Source organism: Peromyscus maniculatus, chromosome 20 (genome assembly GCF_049852395.1).
Source record: "Peromyscus maniculatus bairdii isolate BWxNUB_F1_BW_parent chromosome 20, HU_Pman_BW_mat_3.1, whole genome shotgun sequence".
NCBI classification, from domain to species: Eukaryota; Metazoa; Chordata; class Mammalia; order Rodentia; family Cricetidae; genus Peromyscus; species Peromyscus maniculatus.
The window spans coordinates 48,238,531-48,252,751 of NC_134871.1; positions in this window are offsets into that span (position 1 = coordinate 48,238,531).

The following is a 14,221-nucleotide window of genomic DNA, read 5'->3' on the forward strand; positions in this document are numbered from 1 at the left end:
TTATTTTTTTATTTATTTATTTTTTTTGGACAACTTTGCCACACAGCCTAAGATAGCTGCTTGAGCTATCATACCTGCCTTTCAGCTAGCAGAGAAGAGGAAGGACATAATCATCCTTTAAAAAAATCTACACACTGGCTGTGTTCTGTTAGCCATAAAAGGCCAAGGGTGCTCCCTGCCGAGAAACTTCAACCCTGGCCATGCTGGGAAGGCATTCGCCCAGACAACTAGCGGTTGATCTGCTAACAGGGAAGGAGGATTGGGATGCAGCTAGCAGGCTTTTCCCCAGGAAGAGCTGTAGAGAGGCCCTCAGTGGCACAGAGCCAATGGCTCCCAGCTGGCCCTGTGCTGGGACAGCAATGGGCAGTGACTCCGTCCAGGGAAGGCAGCCGGCCCAGGCACTCCAGAGCAGGACAAGGGCTTTGAGAAGGCTTCTGATCAGAGACCTCCTTGATGTGACTACATCAAGGCTCTTCCTGAGCTGGGTGACAGGAGAGGGTGGTGTGTGATTCAAGGTCCCTGGAGAGTAAGGGATGGTGGGTCGGGTCGGGAGAGGAAGGAAGTTCTTGCCCAGGCAGAATGGAGTCAGGGTCAGTGCTTTGTTTTAGAGGCGCCCCCTGGTGGCGGTGAGGGTGTGTGCAGGCAGAGCCAAACCAACTCGGGACAAACGGAGAGGCTGGAGGGCTTCCCCTGCAGGTTCAGGCCACTGCAGATTAATGGTGAGCAAGGCAGCTCAAGTGCCAGGAGCATGTGGTGGGGACTCCCAGGAGGGAACCGAGGAGAGATGGCAACTCTAACCTCAATGGCAGGGACCAAGCTCACCAAGCTGGCTGGCCGTACCCAAAGAGACAAAGGCCAGGGTTTGGGGCCTCACCTCCAGGATCTCAGCTGAGAAGCTCTTGCTCCAGGTTGGGGTGGCAGAGGCCTTCCTGGGAGGAATGGGATTTGAGCCATTACAAGTCAGTGAAGATCTGCTGTGATTCGGGGCTGGAGAGATGGCTCAGTGGTTAAGAGCACAACTGCTCTACCAGAGGACCTGGGTTCAATTCCCAGTACCCACATGGCAGCTCACAACTGTCTGTAACTCTAAGATCTGCTATCCTCACACAGACATACATCAATGCACATAAAATAAAGATCAACAAGTTGTTTTAAAAAAAGATCTGTTGTGATTCACCGTTTCAGAGACGGCACAGAAGAGGCCTCAAGCTTAGAGTGGCTTTAGTCACAGTGTTGAAAGCCACCTTGACTTCATAGCAAGACTGTGGTGATACTTTGTGCTTGGACAAATAAAGCTTGCCTGGAGATCAGAGTGCAGAGCTGGCCACTAGTTAACCATAGAGGCCAGACCGTGGTGGCACACCTTTAATCCCAGCACTGGGGAGGAGGAACAGGAAGTGATATGGCTAGAAGAGGAATGTAAGGTGGGCAGAGACAGGAGCTCCCCCCACTTCAGCCTGAGGAGTTGGCCAGGTAAGAGGTGGCTGTGGCTGCTCCTTTGTCTTTCTGATCTTTCAGCATTTACAGTGATATCTGACTCCGGGTTTTTATTCTTAAGACCAATTAGAACTCATACTACACAACACCTGCGTTTCCCCAGATGTAAGCAACCGTCCACCACCACAGTCTGATTTTGCCACCAGGCCTTGGAATGGGTCCCCCTGAACTGTGAGCTGAAGCCAATGTTTACTAATTTTAACTCTGTGTTTTCCTAGGCAAGTAAACAGGTGAAAACAAGCCTGGCTATGTGATGTCATCCCAGGTCAGCCCTGGCTGCAGCTAGCTTTGATGACCCCAGTAAAGGTCATCCATCCTGCTCTGCTCTGCCAGATAGGCCTCCACCTTGCTCACCCAGGCTCTGAACGCTCCATTGCCCGTGGGAGAAAGGGCTGGGTGCTTCTTGCCCTTGCCAAGTGAAGACACAGGTCCTGGGCTAGAGCAGGAGACATGGCATTCTCCAGATCTCTAAGGTGGGGGGTGTCTCAGTCAGGGCCATGGCCCCAGCAAAGGTGTGGAGCAGAGGCCCAGTGAAGTGATAACATAGGTAGATGCGTCTTAGTTTCATTTGTTGCTGTGATAAAACACCCTGACTAGGGGCTGCAGAGATGGCTCAGCAGTTAAGAGCACTGGCTGCTCTTCTAGAGTACCTGGGTTCGATTCCCAGCACCCACATGGCAGCTCATAACTGCCTGTAACTCCAGTTCCAGGGGATCCAACACCCTCACACAGACATACATGCAGGCAAAACACCGATGCATATAAAATAAGAATAAATCATTAAAAAAAGATGCCCCAAGTGATTAAGATACTAGCATCTCAACCCAGGAAGCCCAGTCACTTCAGAGGCTTAAAAAAAATTAAACAAACAAAAAGCAACTTACAGGAGAAAGGGCTTATTTTAGCACACAATTCCAGATTACAGTCCATTGCAGGGAAGTCAAGGCAGGGACTGGAAGCAGCCAATCACATCACACCCAGACAAGAGCAGAGAGAATAAATCCATTGATGCTATTCGTGCTCGGCTCCCTCCCTCCATTTCTGCAGTTCAGGATCCTCTGTCTAGGGAATGGTGCTGCCCACAGTGAGTGAGTCTTTCCAAGGCAACAGTGATCAAGACAACCCCCCACAGACATGTCCACAGGCTCTCCTGACCTAGGCAGCTCTTCACTGAGACTTTACACATGGTTGCAGAGTGTGCAAAGATGATAATTAAAACTAACCACCACATCAGACTTAAGTCTGAAAACCTGAGTTTGATCCCCAGAACCAACATACCAGTGGAAGGAAAGAACCAATGGATGCACAAGACTATCCTCTGAGACAAATTCTTGCCATCTTTTAAATTATTATTATAATTATTATCATTATTTTATGTTTTCTCAAAACGGTTTCTCTGCAGCCCTGGCTGTCCTGAAATCCACTGTAGATGAGGACCGGGAGGGCTGTGTGGTTCCTGGTTCCCAGGCAGCCTGGGAGAGCACAAACGTGGCCATGTGGGGGTGAGGGGGTGGCTTCATCTCCTGGACTGCTAAGAACTCTCTGGGCTCCGCCGTCCTCCTCACCCATCCCCACAAGAGGGGCCTCTTCCCATAGTTCCCTTTGCTCCCTGCCTTCTGTCAGCCTCTTGGGCAAACATTCCAAAGCTAAGGTGAGTACTCACTCACGGCACCCACCTAGTCCCCTCTCCTGCTTTCTACTCCAGGTCCGGCCATCCTTCAGCCTGTGACCTGTCCAGACCCACAGGCTCACTCCTGGGTCTTTGCTTAGATGCACGAGCCACGTCTCTAAGACCTCCCTGATGACCCCCTTGGAAACACACTGCCCAGCCCCCACATGCCACTCCGCTCTGCTCCCTTTTCTCCTAAGCACCGGCCGGTTCAGCCATGCTTTGCTTATTTCTCTCTTGCCTGGATCTGTTTTCCTCCACCATACAAACACACAAAAGCGGCGCACGGGTCTCTTGTTCCGTGATGAACTCTCAGCAAACATGACTGACAAAGGACTCCATAAATATTTCATGAACTGGGTTGTCAGGCGGGCCACCCTCAGTCGGCACTAGGTTGAATTGCCTGGTAGGGGCAGAAGGCTGGGGTCATGCTCAGTTCCAACTCAGATGAAATATCCATTCTACCCCAGGCTCAGAGAGGTCAAGAAACTGTCTCAAGATCACCCAGCTAAGAAGTACTAGAGGCTGACTCTGAACCCAGGTCTCCCTAGACCCTGTCTTACACAGTTAGCCAGGCCATGGAGGAAGCCAGCTTGTTAGCCAGATCAATGCTGGGCCAGGATGGCTTGTTCGGGGCCTCGTTTCTGCCCTCACATGGGAAGAGGCCACATTTTATTCATGCTTTCTTTTCTGAGCGCTTCACTGGACACAGGTGAAAGAGAGAATTAGCAAACGGGGATGCTTCACAGTGGCCTGTGGAGTCAGACATCCCAAGATATTGGTCCTGATTCTGCCCTTTATTAACTGGGCAACCCTGACAAGTCAGTTGACATCTCTCATCTTTGTTGCTGTGTGTAAAGGCCTGGCTTAGGAGCTGGTGTGTAACCGGTGCACAATAGAACTTAACTTGAAAAGTTGGGGTGGTGCTGTACATTTTGTGCGTGAGCCCAGGTTCATGTTCAAATGGAGGTGGAGATCCCTGAGCTTGGATGCTCTGTGGTCCCTGAGACCCTGACTACATTATCCAGAGTGATGTGATGTTGGTACTGGGTTCCATTCATATTTACTAGCTGTCTGGAACTGTTCTGCCTGAACAATTCATTTGGTTGGTTGGTTTCCGTTTTTTGCTTTTGTTTGACAGGGTCTCATGTCAGGCAGGCCTGGAACTGATTCTGTAGCCAAATCTGGCCTTGACCTCCTTATCTATTCTTTTTCTTTTTGTTTCTTTCTTTCTTTTTTTGGTTGTTTTTTAGACAGGGTTTCTCTGTGTAGCCCTGCCTGTCCTGGAACTCACTCTGTAGACCAGCTGGCCTTGAACTCACAGAGATCTGCCTGCTTCTGCCTCCCCAAGTGCTGGGATTAAAGTCGTGTGCCACCACCACCTGGCCTTCTTGCCTTCACTTCCAGATCACTGCTTCTACTGTCCCCACCTCCCAATTGCTGTGCTCACAGATGTACGTCACCAGCCTTTTGGTTTTGCATTCTGGGAGTGTCTCACTCTTGCAGCCAGGCCGATCGAATTGTGGGCAGTCCATTCTCCTGCTTCAAATTTTCAAGCGCTAGATGACAAGTGACATGTGCCCCCACACCAGGCTAGACACACTTTGTACTTCCCACGTATGCATTAGTGCCTTTTGAAGACCTTGGCCAGAACGAACCAACGGGAAAGAGACTAGAGGCCACTGGGCCAGCTTCAGCACTCAGGGCCCCTGGGGACAGGGCTGGACCAGGCTGCGGGTAGCCCAGGCGAAACGTGCTGCTGTGCATCCCGCGCTCCAAGGCGCCTGGGCACCGCCCGCCTCTGCCCCGCCCCTAGTCCTCGCTGGGTCCAATCGCAAGCTGATTATGCAAATGAAGCTCTGAGGGCGAGCCTATTGGAGCGCGGCAGGGGCGTGGTCTCACGCGCACCTCCCGGGCAGCGTTTTGATTCATTGTTAAAATAGAGACTGAGACCCTGGCACGAGCACCTCCATCGCCCGGTGAGTGGAAACCTGAGCCTAGGTCAGAACCCCGCGGCTAGTGGAACTGCCTGGGCCAGAAAGGGAGACCAGGGATGGGGAGGCTGAGGGACCCCGAGGAACTGGAGGACCGGCTGCAGGAAGTGGGGACCAAGGGTCCATTCTCGGGGCGGGGTGTGCAGATGCGCGAAGGCTTTTTGTAGTTGCATCCTTACCATCTAAGGTGTATTTTAGGGAAGATTTCTGCCGGTTGGTTGGGGTCGTGGAGGAAACTGGAGTCACAGGAGCACATGAACAGTCCTTGTCTCGCCCCCTGGAAAAGGAGCCACGTTCTCCACCCAAGACGATGCTCCTCTTGGTGGCTGGACCAGGAAAGAGCAGCCCAGGTTGGTGGGGCAAGTTCATCCATCCACCATATTAGAACCGGGACTAAGTAGGGAAGGGAGATGGTCGCCCAGGGAGGAACCCAAGCTCCGTGGATCCTCCTGTGGGGGTTCCACTCTCCAAGGGAACGACCTGGAGCCCCAGGGGGAGGCCCCGAAATTCCTCAGCTCAGCTGAGATTGACAACAAAGGTTTGCTCCCCCGGAGCTCTGTGTCACCAAGTAGGTCCGGTATGAGGTGACCCCGTGGTGCCCTGAGGTACTTGGGCTTTGGGGGATGCTGGATACCACCCCTATCAATATCCTTCCAAGTTGTGGATAAGTGAGAGGACCTCAGTCTCCTGACCCGGAGTCCCTTCTAGGGTGTGGACATTGTAGCCTCCAGAACAAGGAGGAGACTGGACTTGGCTCATGACCCCTAGCTAGGATGGAGGTGTAGCTGAGCCTTAGAGTGGTTGTCTAACACCTTCTAGGACTTGGGTTTGATCTTCAGAACTGGGGTGGGGATGGGGGGTGGGATGGGGGACACCAGTGGTGCCTTTTGGGCTAAGCTCAGTCACATATGAGCTTTGTGACCTTAGGTGGCTGTTCACATTTGTCTAAGATTTGTCCTCAAGTCTGAAAATACCTGGCCAGCCCTTTGCATAACTCCGTTTGCCAAGGGACCTGGGTGGCTTGGCAGCGGGATCCAGCACCCTCATGTCCACCCTGAGCTGTAGGACAGACCAAGAGCCTCCAGCTGGCTCCGGTGCCACTGTGTGTCAGGGAACCTCTCTGAGCCTTGATTGCCTCCTCTGGAATTGTGTTAACTTTAGCTGAGTAAGAGGGGAGCTGTAGGTTTAGAAAGCTAGACACTTTGGGACTAGCTAGGGGACTCTCTTTTATGGTGTACTCCAGCAGAGGAAACAGAATTACGGGGGTTTTGTTGCTGGCTTCTTTATTTGGTGTGTGTGTGTGTGTGTATGTGTCTATATGTTTGTGTGCGTGTACATATGGTGTGGGTACATGTGGAGGAAAGAGGATATCTTCTTTCTTTCTTTCTTTTTTTTTTTTTTTTTTTTTGGTTTTTCAATGCAGGGTTTCTCTGTATAGCCCTAGATGCCCTGGAACTCGATCTATAGACCAGGATGGCCTCGAATTCGAAGGATTACCTGCCTCTGCCTCCTGAGTGCTGAAATTAATGGCGTGCGCCACCACCGCTTGACAGGCAATGCTGGGTTTCTCTTTTAGTCACTGTCTACCTTATTTTTGGAGACAAGGTCTCACTGAGCCTGGAGCTGGATGATTCAGCTAGACTGGCTGGCCAGTGAGCACCAGGGACCCCCTCCACACACACCTCCCTAACACATGACACCATGCTTGGGTTTGGGTTCTGGGCATTCAGACACAGGTCCTCATGTTTGTTGGCAGCTCTTTGTTGTTGTTTTTTTACTGTTGTTATTGTTTTTGTTTTTTTTCAAGAGATGGAGACTGTATATGTTGACTACACTGATCCCAAAGTTGGATACTCACAGATCCCCCTGACTCACTGTTCTGAGTAGCTGGGATCAGGGGTGCACATCACCACCTATGACTGGAAACCTGACTTTATTTATTTATTTATTTATTTATTTATTTTATTCTTATTCATTTATAGGTATACAGTGTTCTGCCTGCATGTGTCCCTGCAGGCTAGAAGAGGGCATCATTATAGATGGCTGTGAGCCACCATGTGGATGCTGGGAATTGAACTTAGGACCTTTGGAAGAACAGTCAGTGCTCTTAACCCCTGAGCCATCTCTCTAGCCCCAAAACTTACCTTTATTATTGATTTGTTTGTGTTTGTTTGTTTTTCCAAACAGAGTTTCTCTGTGTAGCCCTGGCTGTACTGGAACTCACTTTGTAGACCAGGCTGGCCTCGAACTCACAGAGATTCGCCTGGCTCTGCCTCCCAAGTGCTGGTTTTAAAGGCATGCACCCCATCGCCCGGCAGAAACTTGCATTTTTATGAGCAGCACAAAGAGAGTGTAATTCAGGGTCCTTGGAACAATGACCAACAATATATAGTAAGGATTAGAAATCACATATAAATGCTTGCCAATATGTTGGGAAACTCAGTTGTTGATACTGTTGTTGAATACATGAACAGAAAAATGGGTAGACAGCTTTGTCTGGCTTGGACAAATCAGGGCTAGGGTCTACATAATGGCCCACCAGTTATCAGATTCTTGTTCCCGAATCCTTGCCAGGCCCCACCTAGAGAGCCAGCCACTGGGTCACAGGAAGTGCCTGGTGTGACTCACCTGCTATGGAGGACGTGGCTATGAATGTCCCAGGTGTCCATTTTGAAGCCATCGTCTCTCCCAAGAGCCACTGTCTGAGCTGCTGTCACCCTGGGGAGCTCCATGGAGCAGGACACCAGGTAGGCTGGTGTTCTTTGGTGGTAGGTGGTGTGGAATGTGGAGTCAGTGATGGGCTGGGCTGTGAACTTGCAGTTGAAGGAGAATGCTTCCTCTGAGCTGTGTGGTGCTTGTGCTGTGTTAATGTTCCTACACCTTGTCCACTTTTCAGAGATTCTATGTTTATTTATGTATTTATGTATATGAGTACTTTGTTTGCCTGGATGCCTGCATGACCAAAGAGACACCAGATTCCATTATTGATGGTGTGAGCCATCATGTGGGTGCTGGGAATTGAACTCAGAACCTCTGGAAGAGAAGCCAGTACTCTTAACTGCTGAGCCATCTCTCCAGCCCCTAATTAATTTTTTTGAGACAGAATCTTACTGTGTAACCTTGGCTGTTCTGGAACTCACTATGTATACTAGGCTGGCCTCAAGCTCACAGATCTGCCTGACTCTGCCTGCCCGCCCCCCCCCCCCCTTTTTGAGATAAAATCTCATTATTATGTAGTGCTGGTTGTCTTGGAACTTGCTATGTAGACCAGACCAGGCTGTCCTTGAACTCAGAGATCCCTGATTCCTGAGAACTGGGATTAAAAGCATATGGCTTATTTAAAGTTTTTTTGTTTGTTTGTTTGTTTGTTTTGAGACAGGGTTTCTTTGTGTAGCCCGGGCTGTCCTGGAACTCTCTCTGTAGACCAGGCTGGTCTCAGATTTACAGAGATCCGCCTGACTCTGCCTCTAAGTGCTGGGATTACAGGCCTGTGCCACCATCACCTGGCTTTAACAATTTTTTAAATTATATTTATTAACTCATGTATGTGTGTGTAAGGTTACACACATGCCGTGATGCACTTGTAGAGATCAGAGGACAATTTGTGGGAGTCATTTCTTTCCTTTTACCATGTGGGTCCCTGGGATTGAACTCAGGCCATGAGATTTAAGAGGTAAGTGCTGTTACCCAGTGAGCCATATTACCAGCCCCATACTTCTGTGATTTTTATTTTTTAACTGTAGGCTCATCTAATTTATGCTTTGATTTGCTGTTCTTTTGTTTTGAGACAAGGTTACCCTATGTTGCCCTGGTTAGCTCTGAAACTCACTGTGTAGACCAGGCTAGCCCCAAACTCACAGTCACATGCCTCTGCTTCCCAAGTGCTGAGATTAAAGGCATAGTGCCACCATATGATTATGACTTCTCAATTATAATGCAATAAAGCTTTTTGGGGGGGGCAGGGTTAAAACTAAAAGAAGAAAGGCCAGGTGTGAAGATGCTTGCCTTTAATCCCAGTGATTGGAGGCTGATGTGGGAGGGTTTGCACAGTTTGATCAGCTTGAGCTACATAGTGAATTCCAGGCAAGCCTGGGCTGCAGAGTGAGACCCTGTCTCAAAACACAAAGCAAACCAAAACTATGAAAAACTATTAAAAGAGAACAGTCAATAGATGGTTGTCTGTCAAAGGCACCGCCTTTAAATCTCCACCTTTGAGGAAGAGCTTCCTTGGCAGGTACGAGAGGCACTAAAGATGGCTGGCGCCCACCAGAGACGTGTTTCCTCAGGTGCTGGGGTGAAAGAGGAGTCATTTGCTCACTGTAGTCGATGTGGGCAGACACCAAGCTGCGGTCACACATAAGCCCGGGTGCCCTGGCATGCACCCTGAGAAGCGTGGAACCTGAAAGGTCTCCGAGGACCTTTCAGCCTCGACCTCCTGTGTGCTTGTCATTTCCAGCAGAGTCTGAGGTTTTTCTTCGCCTGGCAGCCAGCTTCCCATTGCAGTGGGTGCCTCCATTTGCCTGGAGTAGGCAGGCCTGCACTGTAACAGGCTGGCCAGTTCCTTACCATGTGACCTGGGGCACATGAGCTCTCCTGACGTTCTCGGCGCAGCAGAGGGTTCAGCAGTCCCCTTACTCTGGTGCCCGACGCTGCTTAGCCCGAGATGTGTGGAGTCCTCGCGGGATGTTTGCCTCCTCTCCCCCCACTTCCTGCCCAGAAAGGAAGCTTTGGGAGTTCTTCCTGCCAGAGCCCAACCTCCTTTGCAAATGACCTTCTCTCAGCTGAAGGGGAGATGGCAAGCAGGGACCAGAGGGTTATGGACTCAGCCAGATCTGAGGTATAGCCTCAGTCCCACCATTTCCCAGGCAAGATTTTGGGTCAGCTTGTGTAGTCGTTTGGAGCGAACAGTTGCTTGAACTGAGCCAATGTTTCACGGGATGCGAGAGCAGCGATGTTAGAGGAGGCTGGCCCATCCCTGGCTTCTGGTGGTCTAGTCAAAGACGTGGACAGGAAGAAAGGAACCACGGAAATGGCTGTTTCAGCATGGCCACGATCCATGCTATGAGGGAACAGGGGTTGTCAGGCCATGGGGAAAGTTCTCCAAGGACCTTTAGTGACTTGATGAAGGCTTGCCACGGAAACTAGGGAAAAGGGAAAAGGAATGGTGTGTGTACGAAGGGTTTGAGACAGAAAGGATGAAAGACATCAGAGGGCTTAAGATTGGTCATTGAGGGCTGGAGAGATGGCTCAGAGGTTAAGAACACTGGTTGTTCTTCCAGAGGTCCTGAGTTCAATTCCCAGCAACCACAAGGTGGCTCACAACCATCTGTAATGAGATCTGGCGCCCTCTTCTGGCCTGCAGGCATACATGGAGGCAGAATGTTGTATACATAATAAATAAATAAATCTCAAAAAAAAAAAAAAAAAAAAAAAAAAAAAAAGGGCTGGAGAGATGGCTCAGAGGTTAAGAGCACCGACTGTTCTTCCAGAGGTCCTGAGTTCAATTCCCAGCACCCACATGGTGGCTCACAACCATCTGTAATGAGATCTGGCAGCCTCTTCTGTATACATAATAAATAAATAAATCTTTAAAAAAAAAAAAAAAAAAAAGATTGGTCATTGAGCCAGGCAATGGTGATGCACACCTTTAATCCCAGCACTCATGAGGCAGAGGCAGGCGGATCTCTGTGAGTTTGAGGCCAGCCTGGTCCACAAAGCAAGTTCTAGGACAGACTCCAAAACTACACAGAAAAACCCTGTCTCGAAATGACCGCCCCCGCCCCTCCAAAAAAAGATTGGTCATTGAGAGGGAGAGTCACCCAGATGCAGGATGGAGAACTGGTTGGGGCCTGCCTCTCATCTGGCTTGGTGTGCTTTGGCTTTGTGGACGTGCTGAGGACCTTAGATTGCAGTCCGTTGTCATGAGGTGACACTAAGGATTTTAAACAAGGGAGTGACTGAAATGATCCTGTCTCCATTTCCAGTGTTGCTGTGATTGCTGGGCAAAGCGTGGAAGGCAGGGAGGAGAGGAGGGAACCGGGGACGGGGTGGAACTGGGGTGGAACTGCTACAGGTGTGCATTTGGTCCAGAGGTGACGGTAGCCTTGAGATGGGGACAAAGGACTGTCCAGCCCCCAGAATCAGATTTTACTACCATGTCCCATGCACAGAGACTTGTGTCCTTTCTGGATTTGGGTGCCAGGGCTTTCTCAGGGACCTTCCTGTGCCTTCGGAGCTGAGCAGCTATCTCTGAGCTTGCAAAGTTGAGGTCACCCCTGGAAGCAATTGGGATCTGACTCCAGTGACCTCTCGGGCAGTGAAGTGTCTGTCCCCCCCAGCCAACCTCCTGGGAAGGAGGGCCACAGGCCGGTGTGTGCCCCCAGCCCTCGGCTGCTCATCTCCATCTTCTGGGCCACCTCTGCCTCCTGTTACTTGAAATTAAAAACTGACTGGGGGGCTGGCAAGGTAACTCAGTGAGAAAGGGTGGTGCCAGGTCTGATGACCTGAGTTAAATCCTTGGGACCCAGGTGGTACAAGGTGAGACCTGACCCTTGCAAGTTGTCTTGCGCGCGCGCACACACACACACACACACACACACACACACACACACACACACAAATTAGTGTTTAAATAAAGAAGTTGGTAGCCAGGCGTTGGTAGCACATGCCTTTAATCCAAGCACTGAGGAGGCAAAGGCATCTCTGTGAGTTCGAGGCCAGCCCGGTCTACAGAGCAAGTTCCAGGACAGCCAGGGCTACACAGAGACATCCTGTCTTCAAACAAACAAACAAACAAACAAGAAGCTGGTGAGGAGAGATGGGTCAGTGGTTAAGAGCACTTGCTGCTCTTGCAGGCTTGGTTTGGATCCCCAGCCCCATGCCAGGCAGCTTACAACCACCTGGACCTCCGTTCTGGGGAATCCAGTGCCCTGTTCTGGCCTCCATGGGCACATGCACACACAGGCAATGAACATATATACACCCAGGTGCACACACCATGCATATAAAATTGTGAGCACTTTAAAAGGCTGACCGGGAGCTGGACGGTACCAATGGTGGCGAAGAGGTGGCTCAGTGAAGGACACTTGGCCTAAAACAGGATGCTCTAAGATCCACCCCCAAGCCGGGCAGTGGTGGCGCACACCTTTAACCCCAGCACTCAGGAGGCAAAGGCAGGCAGATCTCTATGAGTTTGAAGTTAGCCTGGTTTACAGAGCAAGTTCCAGGATACTCAGGGCTACACAGAGAGACCCTGTCTTGAAAATTTGAAAAAAAGAAAAGAAAAGAAAAGAAATCCATCCCCAGAAGCACCAAAGGCAAGCTGATTCCAGCCTCCATCTAGGACCTTTTCTCACTCCACACTGCTTGGTGGATGCAGGCTCAGTCATGGTGCCAGATCCCCAAGCCCCTGTCTCCTGCTGTAATCTAGCCAGAGCTGCAGCTCTGGATCATTGCCACTGTGTCCTGTGGGTGCTCACACTCACTGAGCCCCGAGCAAACTCATACCTTAGGAGTTAGCCCCGGGCTTCTCCTCTCCATCCCCAGCCTTATCAATCCTATCCCAGTAGCAAGCATGAAGACCCGAGTTCTGCTCCAAGCACCCACATAAAAAGCTGGGTGTAGCCAGGGGGTGCAGGCGGTGGTGAAGCACACCTTTGATCCCAGCACTCCAGAGGCAGAGTCAGGAGGATCTCTGTGAGTTCGAGGCCAACCTGGTCTACAGAGTGAGTTCCAGGACAGCCAGGGATGTTACACAGAGACACCCTGTCTTTAAAAACAGAAAAACCAAAACCAACCAACCAAACAAAAAAAGAATAGGATAGTAGGAACTGGAGATATGGTTCAGTGGGTAAGACTCTTGCAGAGGACCTGATTCAGTTCTCAGTACCCACAGAGAGGCTCAGAACCATCTCTAACTCAAGTTTCAGAGGACCCAACACCTAATCTGACCTCTGTGAACACTGAATGCATGTGGCACACAGACATACATGTAGGCAAGCAATCATACACACAAAATAAAATAATTTTTTAAAAGGGTAGAGCTGTGTGTGGTGGTCCACACCTTTAAATCCCAGAACTTGAGAGGCAGAGGCAAGTGGATCTCTTTGAAGAGTTTAAGGCCAGCCTGGGCTACATAGTGAGTTTCAAGTCAGCCAAGGCTACAGAGACTTTGCTTAGATAAATAAATAAAAGGTGGAAAATGGTAGAGGAAGACACCAGTGCAATGTCACTCTCCAGTCTCCACATGTTCATGTGCACCTAACACACACATGCACACGCACACCTGACCCTAGTTTAGGAATGCAACTCAGAAGTAGGACACTTGTGCCAGGCTGTGGTGGTGTACGCCTTTAATCCTGGCACTCAGGAAGCAGAGGCAGGCGGATCTCTGTAAGTTCGAGGCCAGCCTGGTCTACAGAATGAGATCCAGGACAGGCACCAAAACTATACAGTGAAACCCTGTCTTGAGAAACCAAAAAAAAAAAAAAAAAAAAAAGTAGGACATTTGCCTAACATGAACAAGTCCATGACTTCCATCCATTTCTGACATTACATAAAACAAGTCAGGGTTTTATTTATTTTTTTTATTTTTGTTTGTTTGTTTGTTTGTTTATTTTTTGTTTTTTTTTGTTTTTTTGTTTCCCTTGTGTAACAGCCCTGGCTGTCCTGGAACTCACTCTGTAGACCAGGCTGGCCTAGAGATCTGCCTGCCACTGCCTCCCCAAGTCCTAGGATTAAAGGTGTGCATCACCAGGGCTAGACAGATGGCTCAGAGGTTAAGCACACTGACTGCTCCTCCAGAGGACCCTGGTTCAAGTCCCAGCACCCACATGGCAGCTCACAAGTGTCTGTAACTCCAGTTCCAGGGGATCTGACACCCTCGCACAGAAACACATTCAGGCAGAACTCCAATGTACATAAAATTAAAAAAATAATAATGTGTGCTGTGGCCGCCACTCTGCTAACAAGCCAGGTTATTATCTGACCCTTATCAAGTCACCTCTTCTGAACCTCTCTGGCTGCTTCCCTGAACCCCATTAGGTGGGAGGCAGTGGCTGGA